The sequence below is a fragment of the Panulirus ornatus genome, chromosome 64, assembly GCF_036320965.1.
Source record: "Panulirus ornatus isolate Po-2019 chromosome 64, ASM3632096v1, whole genome shotgun sequence".
NCBI lineage: Eukaryota > Metazoa > Arthropoda > Malacostraca > Decapoda > Palinuridae > Panulirus > Panulirus ornatus.
The window spans coordinates 7877797-7892583 of record NC_092287.1 but is presented as its reverse complement, the minus strand read 5'-3'; the positions used below and the strand labels follow the sequence as shown (position 1 = coordinate 7892583).

Here is a 14787-nt window from a genome sequence, read left to right as displayed (position 1 = left end):
CTCTCTCTCTCTCTCTCTCTCTCTCTCTCTCTCTCTCACACACACACACACACACACACACACACACACACACACACACACACACACACACACACACACACACACACATATTCAGTTAGCTGCCAACATTCTACATCAGGCGAGGAAGGAGAACACAGTACGCGCGTCACGAGTTTGGTCACCGCCCTTGAAGCACAAAGAACTCATAGAGAAGGTCCAGAGGAGAGAGGGCACCAGAGATGTTATCATCGGGATGATCAAGGGAGCCCATGGCTGCAGGGAAGGCTAGAGATGGCCTTACTTAGATTTGTCGACCGTGGATGAGAAAGTGACCCGATCGCAACTTTCGTTAAGTTCGTAAACCAGTTTGATGACGTTTTGTGGACCCCTGTGGTGTAGCGGTCAACGTTCCTGCACCGTGACACGTATTCACGGGTGCCGTCCAGGGTTGAACGCTTAGGTTCGAATCCTGGTCGTGGCAGCGGGTCCACAGTCAACCCAGCTGTTCATCCACCCTTGGGGGTGGCTCGATAAAATGGGTATATGGCTCAGCTGGATTTAGGGCCTCCGTTGCCCGTGCCGTCCCAGCTAACATAAATAAAAAGACAGTGAACACCTCGAAAGATGCAGGGATGAAACAACCAGAAGCCAGAACATTAAACTAGGCAATGAAGAAACATATCAGTTAATTTGGAAAAGATCCACATTTAGCGCGTGACCAAGCATAGTCCTGTATGTCCACAGGGAAGTGAAACACGATACGTTCATAAGTGCACTTTCATGTAATAATCACATCATCCCCTGATGATGTGATTATTACACGAAAGTGCACTCGGGAACTTATCGTGTTTCATTTTCCCCGTGGACATACAGGAATACTAGTTCAGTGAAACACAGTGCCTGTATAGTATTAATAGTAGTGGTATGAATGGAATGAGGTGAGTGATAAAGTCGTGAAGTTGGACAGCGTACAGGAGTCTTAAGAAGTTGAAGGATAGTAGATGAAGGTCAAGAGTTAGGTCACCACGAGTGTGGACCTCCCTCCCCGTACAGTACACGTAGGGAATCACAAACTGGGGGTTGGTCATCGTGAGTGCGCTCGGGGCCAGCCGGACGTCGGACCCGCATGGGTTCGAATCGTGGACGTGGCCTACACCCAACCCAGGTGTTCATTCTCCCTTCGTTGGCTGGTCGATATGTGTGTGTGTGTGTGTGTGTGTGTGTGTGTCCATAATATAAAAGTAAATAGTAAAGGCGCGGAGTCTTTATACAAGGTTAAGAGACGGGGCAACGCGAGTGTAAAAAAAACTCTCTCGCTCCCCGTACACCACACACACACACACACACACACACACACACACACACACACACACACACACAAATATGTTATTACGCCTTTCTTCAAAGCGGAAAAATTAATGTTCGGTAATGTTCCTGCATTGTGCTCTTTGATGTCCATTTGTTCCTAGTGCATTTTCCTGTTTCCCTTTGACGGGTAAAGGACTTAGAGCGAAGCCCCGCCGCTCCCTTTTTTTTTTTTTTCTTTTTTTTGGTAATCTCCCTTCGTTCTTTCTCGGGCCCTTGCCTCTCGCTAATAAGTTTAAAGGTAACGAAAAGATAAAGAAAAAAGGGGTGTAGGTGGTAGATAGAGATGGTGTTGTAGGTGGTAGATAGAGACGATGGGTTGTAGGTGGTAGATAGAGATGGTGGTGTAGATGGTAGATAGAAAAGGTGGTGTGTAGGTGGTAGATAGAGATGTTGGGGTGTAGATGGTAGATAGAGACTGTGGTGTGTAGGTGGTAGATAGAGACAGTGGGGTGTAGGTGGTAGATAGAGACGGTGGTGTGTAGGTGGTAGATTGAGACGGTGGGGTGTAGGTAATAGATAGAGACGGTGGTGTGTGGGTGGTAGATAGAGACAGTGGTGTGTAGGTGGTAGATAGAGATGGTGGTGTGTAGGTGGTAGATAGAGACGGTGGTGTGTAGGTGGTAGATAGAGACGGTGGGGTGTAGGTGGTAGATAGAGACGGTGGGGTGTAGACGTGAGAGAGAGACACACGGTGGGTGATGGTGTTCACCAAAGTGTTCACCAAAGGAGAAGCTGGTAATGTCCAGCTGTGTTGAGGTAGAGGAATGTTATTTAATAGCGCGTTTGGTAAGTGGCGTAACACACTCCTCCCCACAGTCTCCCACTACCTGCCACTACTCCTCACCCCCAGTTCCCTCTGCCGCCCCCCCTTTCCCTGCCCCCATTAACACTTAAGTACCCCCAGCGGTGCCCCAAAACCCCCGACTGCTCCGCCCCCAGGGATCCACAGCGTGGGGCGTCGTGTTCCCGCCGGGGCTGTGGTTGGGGGGGAGTGTCGGCTGCGGTGGGGTCCGATGGTGGCTGTGGTAGTGCTGGTAGTTTTGGTTGTAGGGGCGCTCGTAGTGGTAGGTGTGTGGTAGTGGTAGGTGTGGTTAAAGTGACGATGGTAGGTGTCTGTTGTGGTGTAGGTGTTCGCGCCACGAAGGTTTGTGGTGCAAGTGGTAGAACCAGTGGTGTAGGTGGGGTGGGGTCTTCAGTGGTTCATGGCTGGAGGCTTGGTGTGTAGGTGGTAGGTAAAGACGGTGTTGTAGGTGGTAGGTAGAGACAGTGGTGTACCTGGTAGGTAGAGACGATGTTGTAGGTGGTAGGGAGAGACGATGTTGTAGGTGGTAGATAGAGACGGTGTTGTAGGTGGTAGGTAGAGACAGTGGTGTAGGTGGTAGGTAGAGACGGTAGTGTAGGTGGTAGGTAGACACGGTAGTGTAGTTGGTAGGTAGAGACGATGTTGTAGGTGGTAGGTAGAGACGGTGTAGTGGGTGGTAAATAGAGACGATGGTGTAGGTGGTAGATAGAGACGACAGTCTAGGTGGTAGGTAGAGACAATGTTGTAAGTGGTAAAGAGAGAGGATGTCGTAGGTGGTGGATAGAGACGGCAGTGTAGGTGGTAGAGAGAGAGAGAGAGAGAGAGACACACGATGGTGCAGTGGTGTGTGGTGGTGTGTGGTTGGTGTTGGTGGTGGGAGTGAGGGAAGGCTAAGGGGGAGGGCGTGGGAAGGAAGGGAAGATGGAGGGAGGGAGGGAGGGATGACACCACTGTTGTCCTGACTCAGTGTTGTATGGTGTCAGCTGGGTCACCATCTGGCAAATTTTTTTTTTCTCTTTGTCTTTTTGGCACCAGTTTCTTTCCTCGTTTTGCCATCTGGTTGTTGTGAAGAGTGGTGTATCCGCACTGCACTCTCAACCACTCCCACATGTGCCGTTTTCTTTCAAGTCACCAGACTTGTCCATTAGATATCACGATTTTTATATGATTTTTACCCACTTTTTCTATATCTTTAAGAACGTTGTAGTCCTTAATGTAAGGAGATGTGCTCCACCTTCGATGATTTTACAAGTGTTACCGAAGACAAGACGTGTGTGTGTTTGTGTGTGTGTGTGTGTATGTGTGTGTGTGTGTGTGTGTGTGTGTGTGTGTGTGTATGTGTGTGTGTATGTGTGTGTGTGTGTGTGTGTGTGTGTGTGTGTGTGTGTGTATGTGTGTGTGTGTGTGTGTGTGCGTGTGTGTGTGTGTGTGTGTGTGTGTGTGTGTGTGTGTGTGTGTGTGTGTGTGTGTGTATCTTGTCATTTTGTGTGACTTAATGATGCATTGGCGTTGAGGAGGCGACTCTTCTGGTATCCGTTAAGGCGTGAGGGAGAAGGAGGGAGGGAGGGAGGGATGAGGAAGAGGTAGTGAGGGAGTGAAGGAGAGGGAAGGAATGAGGAAGAGGTAGTGAGGAAGTGAGGGAGAGGGAGGGAAGGGATGAGGAAGAGGTAGAGGGAGTGAATGAGAGGGAGGGAAGGGATGAGGAAGAGGTAGTGAGGGAGTGAAGGAGAGGGAGGGATGAGGAAGAGGTAGTGAGGAAGTGAAGGAGAGGGAGGGAAGGGATGAGGAAGAGAAAGTGAGGGAGAGGGAAGGGAAGAGATGAGGAAGAGGTAGTGAGGGAGGGAAGGGATGAGGAAGAGGAAGTGAGGGAGAGGGAGGGAAGGGATGAGGAAGAGGTAGTGAGGAAGTGAGGGAGAGGGAAGGGAAGAGATGAGGAAGAGATAGTGAGGAAGTGAGGGAGAGGGAAGGAAGAGGTGAGGAAGGGGTACTTGGGCAGTGAGGGAGAGGGAAGAGAAAGGATGAAGGAGAGGTAGTAAAGCAGCAGTTAGGGAGAGGTAGTAAAGGAATGGGTGAAGGGGAGAGGTGAAGAAAATGTATGAGACGTAAGTTCGAGATATAGGAATAGTAAAGGAATGGGTGAAAGCAAAGAAGGGAGAGGAGTCGGCCAGTAATGGTGTCGTGTGTCACGTTGTATCACACTATGATTTTGTTCTCTCTCTCTCTCTCTCTCTCTCTCTCTCTCTCTCTCTCTCTCTCTCTCTCTCTCTCTCTCTCGCGGGGTTAGAATTAATTACCGTCTGTCACGTGGGCCATTACTGGCAGGGTTTTTAGGGGGGTGGTGGTGTGGTGTCGTCCCCCTCACCCCACACACACACACACACACACACACACGCTCCCACATATGGCCCGCGTGGAGTCTCTCTTACCACCATTCATTAAAGATCAGTTCACCATGTTATTTCCCGGTGTGTGTCCCTATCAGTCCAGCGAGCTGGCGGCATGTGGCAATACTGCTCCTTCTCTCTACCCCCACCTCGACCCCACCTTCACCTCCTCCAGAGGAAGCCTGGCTCTCGTGGAGGCCGGGTGGGATAACAAGCCCCCAGCTCACCTCCCCCTTAGGCCCAGTGCTTAAGGTCCCTCACTATCGCCGGGCCCGCCCTGGAGTATAGGGCCGGCCCCACCTCCTGAGTTGTGGGAAGGTTTTAATCTCAAACAACAACTACACCTCCTCTTCCTCCTCCTCCTCCTCCTCCTGCTCCTCTTCCGTCTCGTGTCGTATGAGAGCCGTTCGTTATCCACCACCAACTCTGACTTGTGGTTATTTTCTCCTCTTTTTTTCCAGGTATGTTTATCCGGGAGATGCTGAGTGGGGATGGTGGGGTGACGTAAGTGTTTTTTGTTTCATACGAGTGTTTTTGTGTATGTGTAATTATATATATGTGTGTGTGTGTGTGTTTAACGACTTGAATTGCAATTGGCTGTTTGTGTGCTACTTTTTTATCATTGTGTATATGTAATTACATATATATGTGTGCTCTGTCTGTGTGTGTGTGTGTGTGTGTGTGTGTGTGTGTGTGTGACGACTTGAATTATTATTGGCTGTTTGTGTGTTACCTTTCTTTTGTTTCTGTCATTCGTCGGGGGAACCGGAGTCTCTCTCTGAAACCATTCTTGGGTGTCTTGCATTTCTGGAATCCTGATCGCGTCATATCTGATTCCACTGTGTGCTTAACGTGTGATCATCCATCTGTCTCTCTGTCTGTTTGTTTGTGTTTTTCCTGCTCTACAGCGATTGCCTCACGTCTTTCATTCTTATCTCATGTTTAGTTTCTTGTCATGTCCTTGCCAGAGCTATGTATGTCCCCTCCTGTTTTCGAAGACCTGTCTGCTGCCGATGTTATGTATTCCCAGTCGAAAGTTTCCACGTTGGAGTCATGTCTCTCCCGTCTTTGGCCTATGGACCTCGACCCCCCCCCCCTCCACAGGAGTCTGACTGAGGAGCAGATCACAATGTAAACCTTGGGTCTCAGGCTGAGCTGTTTCAAGGGAGGCGTATACGACCCCTCTCCGGAACCAGCGTAAGGTATTCGTGAGGTATTTCTTATCTTTCCCTGCGCAGATAAGTTCGAGTCTGCCATTCTCGCTCGTTTATCTCTCTCTCTCTCTCTCTCTCTCTCTCTCTCTCTCTCTCTCTCTCTCTCTCTCTCTCTCTCTCTCTCTCTCTCTCTCTCTCTCTCGACCCTGCCGGTGATGTGAACTGTTGACTTGGGTCGCTCATATCCTGTTGAATAATAACTTGACAACCAGTTTCAAAAGTGACCCGGAAGGTGATTTACCTTCGTGTGTTCCTGCCTCCACGGAGAGGGCGCTTGGCCACACCGCCAGCAGTTTGGGGGTTTCGTCGTCCTGAGATCGCTAGGTTTGCCGGTCACCTTCGCTTGACACCACTGGACCGTTCCAGTGTGACTGTGGATCCAGACCTGAGCCTCTCCTTCCCTATGGAATCGGACCGCGAGCACAGGAGTCACTCAGAGGCTTTAGAAATGATGTATATCGCTGCCTCTTGATGGTCGAGATCCCTTGCGGCCTGTGGTGTATACAGATCCTTTCGGTCTTTAGGGTGTCGAAAACCTTGCGGCCTCCAGTGTGCTGAAAATTCTTGCAGCCTTCAGTGTGCTGAAAAGTCTGGCAGCCATCAGTGTGCTGAAAATTCTTGCAGTCTCCACTGTGCTGAAATTCTTGCAGCGTCCAATGTGCTGAAATTCTTGCAGCCATCAGTGTGCTGAAAATTCTTGCAGCCATCAGTGTGCTGAAAATTCTTGCAGCCTTCAGTGTGCTGAAAATTCTTGCAGCCTTCAGTGTGCTGAAATTCTTGCAGCCTTTAGTGTGCTGAAATTCTTGCAGCCTTCAGTGTGCTGAAAATTCTTGCAGCCTTCAGTGTGCTGAAATCCTTCAAGCCTTCAGTGTGCTGAAACCCTTGCGGTCTCCAGTGCGCCCGAAATCCTCTCGTGGCGAAATACCACGTTGACGACTGTGCAGGAGGAGGAGGAGGAGGACTGGCTCAGGGCCAGTCAGTTCCGCCTGGGCGACTCCTGTCCTGCCGGATTATCAACGAGGACATTCCCGGCATAATGTTGGGGACGGAGGCAGGGTTGTAAATGCGTTTATGTGGCGGCGCCCGCGAGGTACGGTTTCCTTTACCGGGCGGAGGAGGAACCTTGCCTCGGCTATGCTTTTAGGAATTTGGCTCCTGGCGGGTGTAATGTGAGTATGGTTGTTCTCTCTCTACCACCGCTACTGCTACTACTACTTTACCCCATGGAATATTCATATACTCTCTTTTTTTCTCTCCTGATGTTAACCCATGTATACATTGTGTCCAAACATCCGCTTGTGTATGTACACACCTGAGCGTGTATGTATTCACATGTACCCATCCACGAGGATAGGGTAACATGTATACACATTGGTGTGTGGTGTTACACACACGCTCAGACGTGCCATGTACACTTATGATCACACACCCACATGAAGATGCATGTACATATACATACGGTACGACTTGACTTTTAAGTAAAGGCTCATTTTGAAAGGCCTATCGTTCTCAAGGCCTTTCCTGTTGTGTCTAAGGGGCCGTACCTTCGTGCTCAAGGGCCCTACTTGTTGTGGTTAGGGAGGTATATCGCTCAAGGGCCGTACCGTCTTGCTTAAGCGCCGTGTTGTCATGCTTAAGGGCCGTACCGTCGTGCTCAAGGGCCGTACCGTCTTGCTTAGGGCCCTTAATAAACCCAGCGGTCGTGATGAGTGACCTTACCGTCGTGGATAAGATCCTTAAGGCTGTGTTCAAGGGCCTTACCGTCGGTCGTGCCTAAGGCCCGTACGGTCGTGTTCAAGGGCCACACCGTCGTGATCAAGGGCATTACCGACATGGGGGTGAGGGCGCCCTGCAGATAGGAGTCGATATGTTTTACGTGCATGATAAAGACACTCGTTCCTCAGGCGCGCAAAAATACTTCGTGTTTTTCGCGACTTCTTTTTTTTTCTTTCTTTCTTCTGGACGGATATTAATGTTGGAAATGCAGTTGGCTTTTTATTTTTTTTTTGATTTTCGCTTGAATGTGATTGCCAAAAGCATTAGATCTAGCGTCGTTGTCCTCCTGTGGTGCCAGGTGTTTTTCTAACGTGCCAGCTGGGTTGGCGGAGGTGGCAGGGAGGTGAGGTGGGGGAAGGTGGCGGGGCGAGGGGTTGGGGAGGGAGGGTCCGTGACCTATTTTTCCCCAAAGCAAACACTGACGGGAGATGTGGCGGGGGAAAGGTCTCCCTCACAGAGGTGCTGAGGCAGAAAGAGATTGTAATGAAGGTGTGTGTGTGTGTGTGTGTGTGTGTGTGTGTGTGTGTGTGTGTGCTGTGACCCCGCGAGGTATATATTAGCCTGCGCGAAGCCTGGGTTCGTATCCAGGTTGTGGCCCGTGTTATCCCGGCCTCCTGTCATGTTACGTTTCCTGCAGACGGACCAGCGCTCAGAGGGAGAGAGAGAGAGAGAGAGAGAGAGAGAGAGAGAGAGAGAGAGAGAGAGAGAGAGAGAGACTCTCTATATCTACCTATTTCTCTTTATCTCTCTCAAGTAAGTGTTTAAGGCCAGACCACCTCGCCTGGACCTTGGGTCTGTGTGGTCTGTGTATCTATGTAACTCTTCTCTCTCTCTCTCTCTCTCTCTCTCTCTCTCTCTCTCTCTCTCTCTCTCTCTCTCTCTCTCATATTACGCCTAAGGTCACCATTCTCGGGTTAACCGTGGGTGTGTCAGCCTCACATTAACCGTGGGTCGGTGTTCTCTGGTCGCTGCCATCCACACTCTTAAGAGGAGCCAAAAGGTGAGATCGGTCTGTGTCATAACCGTGGATTTGTGTCGGCTGTGTCATAATTAACCTTGGATTTGAGTCGGTTGTGTCATAATTAACTGTGGATTTGTGTCGGCTGTCATAATTAACCGTGGATTTGTGTCGGCCTGTGTCATAATTAACCGTGGATTTGAGTCGGTTGTGTCATAATTAACTGTGGATTTGTGTCGGCTGTGTCATAATTAACCTTGGATTTGTGTCGCCATGTGTTGTAATTAACCGTGGATTTGTGCCAGCCTGTGTCATAATTAACCGTGGATTTGTGCCAGCCTGTGTCATAATCAACCGTGGATTTGTGCCGGCCTGTGTCATAATTAACCGTGGATTTGTGCCGGCCTGTGTCATAATTAACCGTGGATTTGTGCCAGCCTGTGTCATAATTAACCGTGGATTTGTGCTGGCCTGTGTCATAATTAACCGTGGATTTGTGCCGGCCTGTGTCATAATTAACCGTGGATTTGTGCCGGCCTGTGTCATAATTAACCGTGGATTTGTGCTGGCCTGTGTCATAATTAACCGTGGATTTGTGCCGGCCTGTGTCATAATTAACCGTGGATTTGTGCTGGCCTGTGTCATAATTAACCGTGGATTTGTGCCAGCCTGTGTCATGATTAACCGTGGATTTGTGCTGGCCTGTGTCATAATTAACCGTGGATTTGTGCCGGCCTGTGTCATAATTAACTGTGGATTTGTGCCGGCCTGTGTCATAATTAACCGTGGGGTGACTTCCGCGTCTCTCACAGGTTCACCGTAGGAGAAAACGTTCATAACTTAGCCTCAGTTACCAGGTCACACATGTGGTTGGGATGTGGTTCTGACATTCATGTTAAGTGCGGAGTATATTAGTGCCTCCACATCCACCTTAGGTTGAGTATAGTGCCTCCACATATACCTTAGGTTGAGTATAATGCCTCCACATCCACCTTAGGTTGAGTATAATGCCTCCACATCCACCTTAGGTTGAGTATAATGCCTCCACATCCACCTTAGGTTGAGTATAATGCCTCCACATCCACCTTAGGTTGAGTATAATGCCTCAACATCCACCTTAGGTTGAGCATAATGCCTCCACATCCACCTTAGGTTGAGTATAATGCCTCCACATCCACCTTAGGTTGAGTATAATGTCTCCACATCCACCTTAAGTTTAACTATATTGCCTCCACCTCACTGAGTATGTACCCTTCCACGTCCTCCTCCACCTTAAGCGTTCAGTGTACATAGTCCCTCCACCTCCACCATGTGCGTTGCGTATACTGCCTCCACCCCCTCCACCTTAAGTCTTGAGTTTAGCGCCTCCACACCCGCCTCCACTTTTCCCTTGCCTATCTTGCTAGACGAGGGTTATCGAGGCCTCCTCTCTCCACCCCTGGAGTGTGGTAATTTGCTGCTTTGACAACCGTGAGGTTATTGAAGGATCGGGTCTTGCAAACACCGCTGCAACAGAACCTGATACCTTGAATGTGAAGTGGTGGTTACATCTGCTGCAGGAGGCAGTGGACGCCCTTGTGCAAAGGAGAGCAACCGAATAGGAGGATTTTCTCTATTTTTTTTTTTCTTTTTAATCTCGACGCAAGTCAGGGGTTTATGAATGAATGGGAAAGATCTTTTATTAGTCATGAAAAGAGTTGAGAATACATCGCCTAGCCTGTAATGGTGTTGAGATAGCGTTCCCCAACCATATTGGGGTTGAGATAGCGTTCCCAAACCTTAGTGGGGTTGAGATAGCGTTCCCAACCCTTTAGTGGGGTTGAGGTAGTGTTCCCCAACCAGTAATGGTGTTGACACCATTCCCCAACCAGTAATGGAGTTGAAATTCATTCAGTGACCTGCATTCAGTTAAAAGGTTCTGTGAAAATCAGGTTTTGTAGACGGATCTTGTACGACTGTAGCCAGTGAGTGATACTGGTGGCAGCAGAAAAATGGACGTTCATGTCTTACTGTGGGATGTGTTTGTGACACACCATGTTGAAGTCAAGTGGTGTTATGAGGAACACATATGCTGGTGTGGCCTGCTTCACCCAGCCGTCATGTTGGTGTGGCCTGCAATACCCTGCCGTCATGTTGGTGTGGCCTGCTTCACCCTGCCATCATGTTGGTGTGGCCTGTTTCACTCTGCCGTCATGTTGGTGTGGCCTGCTTCACCCTGCCGTCATGTTGGTGTGGCCTGCAATACCCTGCTATCATGTTGGTGTGGCCTGCTCCACCCTGCCATCATGTTGGTGTGGCCTGTTTCACTCTGCCGTCATGTTGGTGTGGCCTGCTTCACCCTGCCGTCATGTTGGTGTGGCCTGCTTCACCCTGCCGTCATGTTGGTGTGGCCTGCTTCACCCTGCCATCTTGTTGGTGTGGCCTGCTGTAATAAAGTTGTTTTCATTTGGTCGTAGCATTGCTGCCGTGGGAATTGAAAGAGAGAGAGAGAGAGAGAGAGAGAGAGAGAGAGAGAGAGAGAGAGAGAGAGAGAGAGAGAGAGAGTAAAAACATGAAATAAAAGAAGAAAGATTGTATATATATATATATATATATATATATATATATATATATATATATATATATATATATATATATATATATGTGTGTGTGTGTGTGTATGTGTGTGTGTGTGTGTGTGTGTGTGTGGTCGGGCCACTCCTCGTCTATTTTCTTGCGCTACCCCGCTGATGCTGGAGACGGATATTAAGTACGATATATATATATATATATATATATATATATATATATATATATATATATATATATATATCCCTGGGGATAGGGGAGAAAGAATACTTCCCACGTATTCCCTGCGTGTCGTAGAAGGCGACTAAAAGGGAAGGGAGCGGGGGGCTGTAAATCCTCCTCTCTCTCTCTCTCTCTTTTTTTTTTCTCCAAAGGAAGGAACAGAGAAGGGGGCTGGATGAGGTTGTTTCCTCAGAGGCCCAGTCCTCTGTTCTTAACGCTACCTCGCTGACGCGGGAAATGGCGAATAGTATGAAAGAAAGAATATATAAACTTTTTTTCGAATATTCATTCTTCATTGTTGGTATATAAATTGAATGCGATTTATGGAAATGCGACTCATTATATAAATGATAGAGGAGTTTAATTAACAGAGATTGGAAATACATAATTTGCGGCTCAGTAAGTGAAAAGTGACCCGTTTTAACTTTTTTTATTTTAGCTTTGCTTTATTTTTTTTTTTGGTCCATTAGTGATTGACGTTTCAATTTGGTATACCAACAGGGCGGAAAAGAAGAGAAGGAAGCGGTAATTAAGTCATTAATTTAAGTTTTTTTTTTTTTTTTTTTGCAAGTATGAATTGTAGAAGTTGCCCTCACGGCAGAGAGTTAACACTGTGAGATAATGGGCGAAATAAGGTGGAGAAGGTCATCTGTGTGTGTTGTGTCTGTCTGTCTGTGTCTTCGTTTATGTGTGTGTGTGTGTGTGTGTGTGTGTGTGTGTGTCTGTCTGTCTGTCTGTGTCTATATATCTGTTTCTATGTATATGTGTGTGTGTGTGTGTGTGTGTGTGTGTGTGTGTGTGTGTGTCTGTCTGTCTGTCTGTCTGTGTGTCTGCTTCTATGTGTGTGTGTGTGTGTGTGTGTGTGTGTGTGTGTGTGTGTGTGTGTACTGATATCCATGATAAAGGGTCTTAAACCCCATCCGGTAAGACGGTACGACCCTTGAGCACGACGACACGACTCTTGTGGGCTCGACGCGTCGTGTACGACCTCCCACTGGATGTTGACGTGGACCAAGGGGACGTACCGTCGTGCCCAAGGGGTCGTACCGTTACGGTGAAGATCACACACACACACGTCTGCCAATACCGAGACCAGCACCCACCCAGCATTATATACACCCTGACAGGAAGACAAAGACATCGTATTCCCTTCGAGAAAAAAAAATGTAAATTGTGTAGCCATCCTTTCTACAAGGGACAGGGGCGCAATATATATATATATATATATATATATATATATATATATATATATATATATATATATATATATATATATATATATGTGTGTGTGTGTGTGTGTGTGTGTGTGTATGTATATATATTTTATACCATTCGCCATTTCCCGCGTTAGCAAGGTAGCGTTAAGAACAGAGGACTGAGCCTTTGAGGGAATATCCTTACTTGGCCCCCTTCTCTGTTCCTTTGTTTTGGAAAATCAAAAATTATATATGTATATATATATATATATATATATATATATATATATATATATATATATATATATATATATATATATCAAGGAAAACCTTTGCCTTATATGGCCTGCGATGCTGGCGGAAGGAAATGTAATATTCCTCCCTTTTTTGTACGGCATCTCGTACAAAGGGGCATGGTTGATGGGGAAGATACTACGGGTCCCAAGTATATACATTCTCCTTCTGGTGTGACGTTTCCTTTTTGACTCGAGAGGTAATATGGGGTCCCCACGGGGGACTGTGTGTGTGTGGGTGGATGGCTCTCTCTCTCTCTCTCTCTCTCTCTCTCTCTCTCTCTCTCTCTCTCTCTCTCTCTCTCTCTCTCTCTCTCTCTCTCTCGTCGTCTCAAGCCTCGGTTACCGAAAGAGAGAGAGAGAGAGAGAGAGAGAGAGAGAGAGAGAGAGAGAGAGAGAGAGAGAGAGAGAGAGAGAGCCCTCTTATAGGCCAGGCCGTAAGATAAATGACAAAAAGACAAGAGAAAAAAAAAAAGACAAGTGAAGAGGGAAGAAGAGAGAAAGGGGCAATCTGTCAGTTTCAGGTAGGGAGATCCTGCCCTTTTCAAGAGGGTCAGGACTTAGTGGGTAGGAGGTAGGTGTGTGTGTGTGTGTGTGTGTGTGTGTGTGTGAAAGAATTCCAACACAGTGTTCGTGGTCCTTGGGGAAGGAAATGGACATTCCAACCCCCCTTGAGTTGCTGGAGACCCACATGGTAATCATGTGACGCAGCGGCTGGTCGAGTGCCGTACGTGTCCTGGCTAATGGCCGGGGGGCACACACACACACACACACACACACACACACACACACACACACACACACACACACAAGCAGCCAGTTCTCGGAAACAGGTACTTGAGTAATAGCCATAGCAAAGGAGGGGTTAGTGAGAGAGAGAGAGAGAGAGAGAGAGAGAGAGAGAGAGAGAGAGAGAGAGAGAGAGAGAGAGAGAGGAATACCAAACAGCGAGGCGAAGGACAACGGGCTAAAGATTTTTTTTTTGGGATAGATGGGACTACTTTGGACTCGAAGTCTTTTAGGCATGTTGTGCTTGAATCTCCCGAGGTGTGGGAGCTGCAGTAGTCCACACCAGGACTGAACCATCTCGTTGCTAGTCGTAGTAGAACACTGTGTTCGTACGCGGAAGAATTATTCGCACATCTGAAGAGGACTTGCCAAGTTCGTGGGTCGTGGCAGCTATTAACTGTGATGAGGGGTGGGTTTCCAAAGACGGGGCAGATGTTAAGGCGACACCCAATTATGTTTATTGTGTCGAGAGGTGGAATTACAGAGCCGTCAAATGGAATGGGTGAAAAATTATGAGAGGGTTTTTAGAGAGAGAGAAAAAAAAATAAGGGGAGGGGGTAAGACTCGGTGTTTTAGAGCCGTTAAAGTTAATTGAGTTGCGTCCGCCCCCTGTGGGAAAAGCCTCTTCGAACGTGAGTATATTGAGGTTGTTGCTATGAGACAAGGCTTACGTAAGGTATGCTGAGGATGAGGAGGTGAGGCGGATCGGAAGGGAGGGAGGGTGGTTTAAGAACGCGGTGTCGAGTCCCTTGCGCATGAGCGCGTCTGGTCATCTCCTGGAGAAAGGAAATCCTTCGATGAAAGGGAGGAAGAAAAGGGGCACAGGACTGTACCCTGAGGGACACCGCTCATTGAGAGCGAAAGAAGGAGGAGAAACGGTTGGTCCATCGACAGCTATATGGAGGGAGACCCGTCACCAGCCACGGGAGAGCAGGGTGATGGAGGGAAGCCAGGAGTGGAGGGATTGGAGATTAGATCCTGATGCCTCATCGTGTGGGAAGCCTTCGATACATGAAGGACTGCAGTGTAAGGTTCTCCATGAATACCTCAGAGACGAATGACCAGACTTGTGTGTATATATATATATATATATATATATATATATATATATATATATATATATATATATATATATATTTTTTTTTTTTTTTTTTTTTTTTTTTTGACTACCTTTTGACGAGTTAGTGAAATGCAATATGGGAATTATCGAGGGCGTC

At 47.8% G+C, this 14787-nt stretch overlaps 1 protein-coding gene across 6 annotated transcripts in view; it reads left to right on the top strand.

Annotated features, from left to right (window-relative positions):
- LOC139746344 (protein amalgam-like) overlaps window positions 1-14787 on the top strand; it is a 532453-nt gene that overhangs the window by 454486 nt on the left and 63180 nt on the right. The window contains exon 2 of one of the 6 annotated variants that reach the window (XM_071657516.1): window positions 5016-5058. The exons of the other annotated variants lie outside the window; for them this stretch is intronic. The gene's annotated coding sequence lies outside the window, so the exon portion shown is untranslated. The remainder of the gene's footprint in view (window positions 1-5015; window positions 5059-14787) is intronic. 6 annotated transcript variants of the gene reach the window in all.